The 12,541-nt window shown below is 29.7% G+C and overlaps 1 long non-coding RNA gene across 1 annotated transcript in view; it reads left to right on the top strand.

Moving 5' to 3' along the window:
* Positions 1-12,541, top strand: part of LOC142320920 (uncharacterized) — a 335,385-nt gene that overhangs the window by 126,910 nt on the left and 195,934 nt on the right. The gene's annotated exons all lie outside the window — the stretch shown is intronic.

The raw sequence follows: 12,541 nt of genomic DNA, 5'->3' as shown, positions 1-12,541 counted from the left end.
AATTATTCATCCCTGGACTTCTTTTTTTGTTCGGATGATCTTAATCAACATCAGAAGGAAAATTATAGTTATATCTTTGTCAATTAGTTTGATTCTTATTTATTTGCTTTATTATTAGAGTAAATATTTGAAATTTATCCTTTTTTAGTCGCCAGTCACTTTTATTTTAAGCAGTACAAGTGTATATCGTTAATGAAATTTTCGTAAAAAGAACTAAAGAAAGCAACTTTTTCAACTGATTCTTAATCAAGTTCGACTTTAAACCCTTGGGAAACATGCGAAAAACTGTAAAAGATATGATTTATCAATCATATAAGAACTAATCTTCTTTCATTATCCCATCAACATGCGATGTTTTATGACCAATGGTTTTCCAATTATCTTCAATTATCTAATAATAAATAATCACTGAAATAGCTGTTTCAGTCAATTATGGTTTATTTTAAACAGCTAAAAAAAAATGGCATGTCTCTTTTGATAAGATTATTAAAAAAACTTGAATTTGGATTTGTTATTAAAAACAGCTACTATTGCCTCTTTGATGGAGACGTTTCAGAATATAAACGTGATTAAATAATTAGACCAGACCAGGGGATGTACAATAACTCTCGCAGTAAAATAATCTGCCGGCGCCTTGTCTTCCCAGTAGCAGTTATAAAGAATATTTTTATGACCTGATTTTTGAAAACTTTATTCTCTGTAGCAGTTAATGTAGAAGTTGTATTAAACGATTTTTTTTTAATATAATTTCTTTCACATCGTATTATTATTCAACTGTTCAAAATAAATATAAGGTATTTTTAATAACTGTTTTAAAGAATCTTTCGTGATAAAAGAGACAATTCTTGAAAAAACGACCGACTCAAACGGTTTGGTTGAAATGTAAAAATATAATTTTTTCTATTGTTTGAAAAAGAAAGTATTAACATTTTTAGTTAATATGAAATTGCACTTCTTAACAGAAATATAATCAGTTTTATGCTTAGTCAGTTATTAAGCTTCCAGTTTATCATTAAAGAATAACGTTCATTGCAAGTATAACAATATACTTTGTAGTGCTAAAAAGGTAAAGAAACTACTAATTCACAACTAGGAGCATATGTTCTTAGGCAAAACTATAAATTCACAATTTTTGATCAAGGTGCGTATGTTCTAAGGGAGAGAGTTATGTAACATATCGTCATTTTCTTGTTAAGTTACCTTTCTTTCTTTTTCCTGTTTAGCCTCCGGTAACTACCGTTTAGATAATTCTTCAGAGGATGAATGAGGATGATGTGTATGAGTGTGAATGAAGTGTAGTCTTGTACATTCTCGGTCCGACCATTCCTGAGATGTGTGGTTAATTGAAACTCAACCACCAAAGAACACCGGTATCCACGACCTAGTATTCAAATCCATGTAAAAATATCTGGCTTTACTAGGACTTGAACGCTGGAACTCTCGACTTCCAAATCAGCTGAATTGGGAAGACGCGTTAACCACTAGACCAACCCGGTGGGTTAATTGTTAAGTTACTTAGATATATGGTAGCTGACGGTATACTGGAAGGTGCCATAAATCGAAAAATTCAATTTCGTGGCGACTGGTGGTTAGATTATTTCTCTATCTTAATACAAGGGATATATAGCTCTTCTTGCAAACAATATATCTGCATGTATTCTTAATTTCTATCTGCGGTACTAAATTTTATATGTATTTTTATTAGATACTTTGAGATGGCTATGATATTCTAGAGAAGGAACTAACGTTTTATGATTTTATAAATCATTAAAGTAATGTTTTTTCGTAAATTTATCAGGCCTGTTTTTGTTTTTTCCTTTCAACTGTTGATATTAATTTTATACATATCTTTTTTAGTGTACACATAATAATATTTTAGAAATACTTTTATTATTTTTTTACTTTTTTAAATGATATGTTTGATATCAACCACTGCAGTTCATATTCGCTGTATACGTTTTCGATTCCTCGACATGAGTAAATGCCAACTAAATTAGAGTTTGTATTACTAGTCTTCAAAATTTAGAAAGCACAATTAATGCACAGACTGGGGATATGTTCCTGAAACGGTGCACTTTTTCGGTAAAATGAATGCTTTCCAAAATTTGAGCAGTAATACACTTTATTATGAAAAGTTGAAGATGAATGTAAATTAAGTAGTAAGAAACGTGGTATGTGTTTAAGAGTGAGTGAGTCAGTCTCCACTTTGTGGAAAACCTGGATTTCCACAACGTGGAGACATCTAAGATTAGTTTCTTACAGTGTTCGTTTTAAGTGTACCACTATTGAAATCTAGTAAACAAGAAAAGCTACAAATAATTTTAAATGTAAAAAATAAGCTTTTTCTCGATGTTTAAAAGAATTAAAAACCCAAATGGTATATTTGAAATTTTCGTCATTTTTCACTATGGCGGTAACTTCAAATTTAAAAAAATTATTGAAATCCCCAATTTTATAGCATTTTCAGAAGTTCAAAATTTATCAATGTTTTCTTGATGTTGTCAAAACTCGAAGAAAAATCCCTCGTTTAAAATTTTTGTAGCTTATCTATTCATATGATTTCAATAATGAGACACTTGAAGTGAACACTAGTTATTTAATTAACCTGGAGTGTACACGGAGATAATAGCAAAACGTCTCTCATGTCTGCTAAATGGGTTGTAAGTTCAGTTCGGACACACATCCAATATTATGACTGGGGCAGAGTTTTGACTAAAGAAGACCTGTACTATTTCTCAGATGATTATTTATTATTTAGGATCTAGAGCAAATGTAATTTTTTAGTAGTTGATCAAAACCATTGATCAGAAGATTTTTGTTTTTGGTTATGTTACCTTATTATTCACTTCTTCCTCTATTTTAACCCTTTCCATTCCCTGTTTATTATGTTCAATTTTGTTAGATGCTGTTTGGAGTTGTACAAAGGTTGCTGGGATATCAGTTCTGCGTTCTTGGTAATCGTATGGTATCGTGCCGACAGTTCTCCCTACAAGTCTTCCCAAATCAGCTGATTTGGAAGTCGAGAGTTCCAGCGTTCAAGTCCTAGTAAAGCCAACTATTTTTACACGGACTTGAATACTAGATCGTGGATACCGGTGTTCTTTGGTGGTTGGGTTTCAATTAACCACACATCTCAGGTATGGTCGAACTGAGAATGTACAAGACTACACTTCATTCACACTCATACACATCATCCTCATTCATCCTCTGAAGTATTATCTAAACGGTAGTTACCGGAGGCTAAACAGGAAAAAAAAGAAAAAAGTTCTCCCTACAAACCTACCTGATGATGATTCAACGAAAAGCCCAACCTACTGCTAAGGTTCTTATTTAATTCATGTGTATGAATTAAATCACATACATAAAATTAGGAAGTAAGTTTTATTATTTTTTTAATAGCATATGTTTTACTTGTTTTTCCAATTACTATAATCGAGCTTTAACATCTAACTGGAAAAATTTCATATCTTGTTACTTTTTTCGTACAACCTGTCAAAACCTCCTTAATATTCAATGGAATTCCCTTATATTATGAAGATCGCTATTCTGTATTGGTTATCTGTAGGTTCATATAGTTCGGAAAAAAGACTATTCTATTTTGTACCAAAGTGTAATCTATTTGAAAAGAATCTAAGGGTAAAGATCATTGAGAGGTGTTATTTCCATATCCAAAGAACCTTCAACACTTATCCATCTTTTAAAATCTAACTGAAAACCTTTTTTTATTATAATAGCGATTTTTTTTTAATTTAATACATGTAAGAGAGCATTTTAACCCTTTGAACTAAAATTTACTTTTTTAAAAATTCAAATAATAGAATATTTACACGTAACTTTAAAATTATTACGTTATATAAAGAACGAGCTGTACTAAATAATTGTTTAAATAAGGTCAAAAATTAGGAAACGCTCAAAATACTTTAAAACACTGATTTAAAATGTAAAACCTGATGACATTTTAATGTAAAATAATTATATTTCGATTGATTATGAGGAATGTGTATTAGAGTGCTAAATACTTCAAAAAGAGAAAAGAAAAATAAATTTGAAGAATTACAATAATAGGAAATAACTAAATAAATAGTTCTTAAAAAATCGATGTGTTTATTAATATTTGTATGGTTTGTTGAATTGTAGCACATTTTAAATTATAAAAGAATAAAAATAATAATTATTATAACAATAATTCTTTATTTTCAGTACTGTTTCATTTTAAAATACATTATTTACGAAAAATAATTACACTATATAATTCACAACTTATGATTAGCACACCTTCTACAGGTTACATTACAAATGGGTCTTCTGAAGAGTTGGAGTATTAAGATAGGATAAAATAATACTACCGATTAAACAAGCACTTTTTAGTATTATTAGGAGAATAATAAACAGAAAGGTAACATACTACTAAAAATTTATAACACTAATTTATAATATCATGTTACAGTTATCTCCGAAGAAAAAAAAACAAGTCCCTTTAATAAAAAAAATATCAAATTTATTATAAACAGTAATAAAATGCATTTTAAAGAGCAGAAACAAACAAAATTAGACAAATTTTAGACTAAATTTAAAATAGTAGCATGTGTTTTAAAGGTAAATTTAAGAATTAGTATTTAACATATTTCATTAGTATAACATAATTTAACCTGAAACTGAGAACATAAAAAATTAAAAGATTACATTTACTTTTCATTTACAATTTACTAATTAAGTTTACTTTTAATCATTCAAAGGTAATATCTTCAATAAATTCAAGTTCACATATCTTAATTTAAAACATCCGGAACTCAGGCAGAGAGTAATGTGAAACCGACATCAATATTGAAACTAAAAAGGGTGAAATATTGCTACACCATTACACATTACATAATCATTTACAGTTGAAGTCTTACGCAGTTAATAATTAAACTCCTGAACTAGTTCCCATCTAAAGTTCTTTATTTGTAAAAAGAATTGTAAACAAGCCTAATTTAAAAGGAGGCTTAAACACAATAAAATATCTAAAAAAAGATTGTTTGCAAAAAATTCTATAAAAGATAAATAAAGATAAATAGCTTGTTTTACCTTCATTCTGTAATTTTACGTGAGATGATATTTTTTATATTCATTTTTTTTTACCGGAAATTATAAAAAAAAACTACAAAAAAAATGGTCTGTACGATTATAGGAATTTCATTAATATTGATTGGTTAACACATGGTCAGATTATTGTATAAAATTCATTAAAGTAGTTTTTTTAATTACTTATTAATTTAAGGAATTCATAATAGAATTTATTATGGCCAGGTTGATCCCCTTGACGGATCCGGGTTTGAATTCCGGTCAGGTATGACATTTTCATACGCTACAAAATTTTCAACAAATAATATAATAATATGAATAATTAATTATATATGCATAGAAACCCTTAATACTGGTTTTCTTTGAAATGGTGAAGATTGTTAAGCAGAAAACCCTAGTTAATTTGATTAGATGCCAAATTCGACCCTGAAAAATTTGATTAAATGTAAATTAATGGCGACGTAACGAAAAATTAAATCTATGTAGTACCATCACCATTTGGTTACAAATTGGACTAAAATATGTGTCTGTTAGTGGTGTAACTTAGTGATACCTTGGCTTATATACTAATAATCCTTTTTTTTAATAGGTATTAAATCCTATATTCTTCATAAAAAAGCTAACAGAATAATGTTTTTCTGAAAGATTTTTTTAAAAATCCTTTTAATTTTTAATTTATTTGTTTCTTTTATTTATTCTGTGTTATTATTATTTTTTAATTCCGAGTGATTGCTTATACTGTATTAACCAGCAAACAGAATACATACTAGTCTTATTGTAATTCCCAATACGTGCCCATTTAGCTCTGTTTTCAATTTAATTTAATTTTACAAAACGGTATATGCATTATGTGTTATAAGATATTAATTAGATCAGATAAACCAATCATTTACGCTGGTCACGTGGATAAAATCATATTGGATTTAAACCGCCATCCAAACTAAACAGTTATCTGAAATAATTTAGCAGCTTATTATTTCTATTATTATTGTTTTTATCATCATAATTCATATTAGATTAACGATAAAAAAAATTGTCACTAGCATCTATACACGATCAGAAATATAATATTTGTAATTTTAAGTGATTTTCATTAATTTTGAAACACTCACGTAGGTATGCAGGGATACACACACACTCATATATATAATGGGTGAGCCAGTAAAACGGAAATTACTTTTTTTACTTATATATTTTATTTAGTGAAGGAAAGCTTTTATAATAAATTGACGAACAGAATAAAAAAATTATAATTAAATCTAATATTATAAAAATTTTTAATTTTGAATCCTACAGATTGAAAGTGGTCACCTTTTTCTAATCACTAATTCTTCAAATCGAGTTTTTACGTTTTCATAATACGAAGTAACATAATCTTAAGAGATGGGGTAATTTCGCAAAGAAGTCCTTTTCTTTGAAATTTTCTAAGATTCATCTGAATAAATTACTTTTTTCTCTTCAAATAATCCTTACGAACCGCATGCCATCGATTTCGCGAACCAAATAATATAGCCACGTCTGAAGATAATACGGTCTGGAAACAATCGTTTATTTTCATTTTTTGATGAGTTATCATCTCATCCTATTAATGAATTGATTTCAGGTTTCTCTGCTGTTTGAGCAGAAAAATATTCTTCGATCATTCTGACGTGACAGGAATAGCATTTCCGACATTGTGCAACTCCTTTGAATATTGGAGCCATGCGGAACAAAATAACAACGAACAAACCGTTCGAGACTTGGTAGAATTGCAGATCTTTTCACTACATATTCTCAGGAGTATGTACATTCCATTTTGTTTCATCAGGAAGCTTCTTGTTTAACAATGCTGAATCGGTTTCTTTAGAATTCATCTAGATCCTAATGACACGTTGATGAACTACGTTATTTCGATGGATATTGAATTGACGTCAAAATAACGGTTATGCATCCGTAAAACTATCGTCATTTCTATAGAATACTTTAATTTCAACACGCTATTTTTACTCTTGTAACTTTATATATAAACTAATTACGTATATAGAATAGGAATCTAATGAGATACGGCGATTCAGTACAAGATACAAAATGAGAATGAACAAACATGTGAAGTGACTCGTGGTTAACTTTGTTAGTTCTCCGAGATTTAAAGGTCAGTCAAAGGATTGACCAAATCCTATAGGTCAAAACAACACCCAAGCTAACCTTGGGTGTTGTTCATCTTCAGAATTCTTCATTTCGTTTCATCACTTGCTTTGATTTGTTTCACTATCTTCGTTTACTTATTCTTTTTGTGATTGATAAGACTATTTTTTGGTGTTTTGTTTGCTTTTTATATTCTGAACTTTATCAATTTTCTTTAACTCTATCTTTGTATGTACTTATTTATGTTTATTATATATTTTTGTATAACGTTTAAGATATTATATGTATCAAATATAATTATTTGAGGCATTTCAACAGAAACCCCTCTCTGCATGCCCTTTTTATTTATGTATTCAAATTTACTTATGGTTCTGGTAAATTAGAACCGACTGTAAATTAAACACTGAGGCAATAAAAACGGAAGTTCATTTGTCTCTATTAAGCTGAAATTATTGAATATTAATGTAAAATTTATTTAATAATACAAATAATATATCGATTTATAAAATTTTCTGTTATTTGAACGTTATTACGTAATCGGAACTGCAGCGGTAATACGAAGGTAAAGTAATTTTAAACGATTGGTTCATTGTTGTCAAATAGGGGAGAGCAAAGCATCTTATAATATCCGGTAGTAAACACTGGATTATTATATTTTATAACTAATATATTAATTTTGTAGCTTAATTAATATTTCATCCAAACTGCAAACAGAAGTGGAAATTATTGTCTACATCATGAATCGTAACTTCTCTATAATGCTCACTGTTCAAATATTAATTTCTCTCTAGTTGAAAATTTTGTAAGTTAAATTATAATACATCTAGTAGATTTTATATATATTGAAAAGTCAACGGTTAGGATTTAATTTCATTGTTTAGAAAAATATCAATTTTCCCGGTACATAAAAGCCAAATTTTTTGTTTGTTTATGGTTTTACGTGTTTATGAATGAAAACAAATTAAAAATTTAAAATGTGAATTATTTTAAATACAAATTATGCTATTTTGAATGAATTATACTTTTTTTAAATCCCCTATCTTAGATTACTGTAAATATTCGTTTTTTTCTTTGAAAATGAAAAAAATAAATAAATTTAAATTGTTCTATAATTTTTTTAAAATAAAGTAAAAGAAAATAATGAAATTGGATCCTTAATTCTTTTTGAAATTATAGGATTCCATTTTTTGTTTTACTTATTGGAGTACTTCATTACTTTGGATAAAAACGATAAATATATTCATAGCAATAATTTTAACACTTGGTTACCAATAAAATTATTAATTTTTTTAATTTTTATTCTCATTCTAACACTAACCTATGGTGCACAGTCGCAAAGTGTTTTGATTAAATTGTTAAATACAAATATGAAATCGCATGAAAATAAAATCAAAGTAGATAAAAACAGCAGCATTGTATTGAAAAAACTATTAAATGAAAAATACATTTTTTAATTGGAGAATTTTCAAAAACGTTAATAGATAAGATTTCTGCTTCACCTTCTTTCCAATCTTCAGATTAAATTTGATGGATTTTCTGTAGCTTGACCAGTATTTTATAATTTATGATTAATTTTTTTTTCTAATTTCTAGAATACATAATTTTTTGGGTATCATCCTGGCTGTCGATGTTGTCCCAACTCTAGCTTCAAATAGACTAAATTCTGAAATGGACCAAATTAGCGGATGGCTATCTAGATGAAATATTAAGGTTAATCAAACGAAGTCGAATCATGTGACATTCGCAACGACGAGAGTAGGCTGCCCACAGGTTACCTCGATGGTGTTTTCATACAGCATGCTCAAAGTGTACGGAAACTTGGTCGTAATCTTGATCATCGTCTGACATGGAAGGCCCATTTACGGGAAAAGTAAAAACATTTGAATATAAAGTTCAAGGAAATATACTGGTTGCTGAGCAGGAGGTCACAGTTTCACTAACTAACAAGCGTTGTACCGGACTATTCTTAAACCGGCTATGGAATCCAGCCTTGGGGTACTTCAAACAGCAGCAACGTCGAAATAATACAGCGACTCCAAAACAAATTACTGAGGAGCATAACAGAAGCGACTTGGTACGTAGAAAACAGGGAGATACACGAATATTTGGGTTTACTATATGTTCGAAAAGAGATACAGCGATTCGGTATAAAATATAAATTGCGGCTTAACTACCGCATGAACTATCTAGCTATGAACCTTCTAGACAGTAGTGAAGACGTTAGAAAGCTAAAACGACTCCACATGTTGGACCTTGGTGACTTTATGTGATTTGAGTCTGAGCTGCATCAACGCTGAAGGTTGCTCACCAATTCATTATTTCATTTCGTTCAATTTTAGTTGTTATACTTCCGTTATTAATTTTAGTTGTATTTTCATTTATTCTTTTCTCAGTGTTTCATCGTTTCTCTTGTTTATTAATCCTTTGTTTTGTGTTCAACTACAAAGGGCACTGTTCTGTTAAATAACTTTGTGTGTACTTACTTATGCAATTTTTGAGAAGCTTCGATGGAAGCGTCTCTGCATTTCATTTTACAATGACATATTTACTTATGGTTTCTTTAATATTATAACCGATCTTAGATTTTATTTTGAGAAAAAAGAAAATAAATAATTTTTTGGGTAACGTAACAAAACGAAATCTTTTTCCTCTTTTTTATTCAATAAGTACTTGATGTATAATAGCTGTCATACATATATATATATATATTCACTTCGAAACATTAAGGATCCTTTTTTGTTTTTGCACTGTCAAGCCTCGTATTCTTTACGATCTAAATCATTAAAAAAAAAAAAAATACCAACTTGAGCTGTTAAGTACGTTTTTCCCTTCACCCCAGGAGCGGATCTGCAGTCAAGCATAACTGAGTCCAGGGGCGTGTCCTTGGGACTCTAACGGGCCTCCCCGCCTGCTGACAGTAGGTCCGGCATGGCAGGTCCGCCCGCCGGTTCTGGATCTTCTTACTTCAATCTACCTGTCTTCTTACTTCAGAGCGGGGTAAGTATGCTGTTCCGACCCCACCCCATCCGCCGAGACTCGGACTTTTTTCCAATTTTTTTTTTTCTTGACCCGTGGGTCGGAAGTCCCCGTGCCTCTCCACACTGCCACCCACCTGTGCAAGCACGGAAGAACAGCAGCTCAGCAGGGGGCTGTTCTTCCCCCCACGTCTTCCACCCGGACTTAATCTACCCCCTGTTCTCTGTAATTCTTTTCTTTCCTTTCTTTCCTTTTTAGGATGTTTGTAATCAGCTTCTCCATGTTTAGTCAATCCCTTAAACCCTTTAACATGTATGGGACAGCGGTTTCAGATGTCATCCATCCGAGATTACAATTTAACCTGGCCCCATCCCACCGAGGACATTGAAAGAAGAAATGGTAGGGGGTATCTTGCGGCCCGCAATATATGAAATACTGGAACATCCTTCTACCAAACCGGTAGAGATATTCCCCAAATTCGTCGTGATGTTAAGTACTCAAATTGAGAGATTTACCAACCGTTGTATGTCAGTAGGAAATTATAAATTTTAATTTGTTTTATCGCAGTCAGGTTTTGTTTTTAATTGCGTAGTTATTGTATAAATCTTAGTAACTGCAAAATTCATGATCAAAAATATGTTTTCGGATTTAAAAGCGATCTTAAATGAGAGGTTGTTATATTCGTTGACTGTATACCCAGATTGAGTATATTAAGTCTATAATACAAATTTTTCTTTCCCGGCTGTTATAAAAATTAAGTATTTTCGTCAACATAAACATAAAAATCACTTAAAAACCATCTCCGTTGATCTCTTTCTGAGTATTAAAATATTAAAATCTTGATTACATTTTTTGTATTATGTTAGTTATTGCCTTCTATTTGGTTTTGAGTAGGTTTAATATACAATCATGAAGATGTGTACGGTAGTTTGTATATTAGAAGGATATACATCCTTCTATATATTTTAAAATTAGTTTAAAATTCACCACAAAAGCTTACAAAGAAGCTTGTGCGTGGGAATATCTAAGTGAAAATTTAACTCTCTTTTAATCGGATGGGAGGGATTTTATCGATAGTATGGCGTTCTTCAAGCGGGTTAGGCTACAACAATTTTACTTGTCCTTATTTTTGGCTTATCAAATAATAGTATTACAACTAACTCAAAAGTAATATTGTTTTCTATTGGAAAAGAAAAATTCATAAAAGCTTGTAACTTTTAGAAGCTTTATTATGGTAATAAAAAGTTTTACTGTTCAGAACAATGGTTTTCTTTAAATAAAGCTTTCTCCGCTTAGAAAAGTTTTAATATTTTTTACTGTGGTATGAGGTTTTTTTTTAATAAAAATTAATAAGAGAATGGAAAATAAATTAAGAAAAAATAAAGATGAAAAGTACATATACAGTCTTACACGCATAATATTAGAATGGTAATGAGTGCTCAGCCTTGATTTGAAATTAGGATTATTGTGTCAAGAAAATATTTTTCTTTACACGAGATGAACGAAAACTGAAACTTTAAAAATTAAAGAGACTCTCTGTTTAAAGTAATCTGGTTCTGCATCACAGTGCTTGGTAGGATTACATAAATTTTTATGTCTACGATTACGTAAAATAGATTAGAGTTTCATACTATAAATGATATTGTAAGGGAATTTGTTACAAAAATAAAATATCAGTTTTTATCTTAGATTAGGCTTATTCTAGTATAAACTGCATTATTTAAAAAATCATATAACTAAAATCAGATTAGTAGAGTTACACATCATTGGTAGATACACATATACATTCACTTATTCATATTATATTTTATATAATAAAATTTATCAATATTATTATTATTGAATTACTATAGATAGCATTATTATTTCCGGGATAGAGTAGAAGCCATACAGGATTGACATTTTTCACATGCTACAAAAAGCTATCTTTCCTTCAACGACTTTTAATAGGATGTTAAGTGCGTAGTTAATAAAAAAGGAAATAATAGTAATTATTATTATAAACAAAAAAGCTGAAAAACATATATTTATTATTACTATTATTTCATTTGTTGTCCTTGGGGTGAGGTGTAGGGTGCAGATCGATACCATTTATTTTAATTTTTGGAAAGTTATCGACTCTGATCCACATGACATCTTAAAAGACTTTCACGGTGTAGAGTATTTGGAAGAATTTTAAAATTGATTAAATTTTATTTCAACAGAAAGAAATTTTGTGTTTAAGTGAATGGAGAAATCTATTAAGAATATAATGCCACATCAGCTGCTCCACAAGATCAAATCTAGGATCATTATTTTTTGTTGTGTTTGTCAACGAAATAACTGAAAAAGTCAAGTCTAATGTTTTTGTTTGCCGATGATATTAAAATATATAGTA

The sequence above is a fragment of the Lycorma delicatula genome, chromosome 3 (assembly GCF_047948215.1).
Source record: "Lycorma delicatula isolate Av1 chromosome 3, ASM4794821v1, whole genome shotgun sequence".
NCBI lineage: Eukaryota > Metazoa > Arthropoda > Insecta > Hemiptera > Fulgoridae > Lycorma > Lycorma delicatula.
Note: the sequence above shows the minus strand (reverse complement) of the source record. Positions and strands in the feature narration are given on the sequence as shown.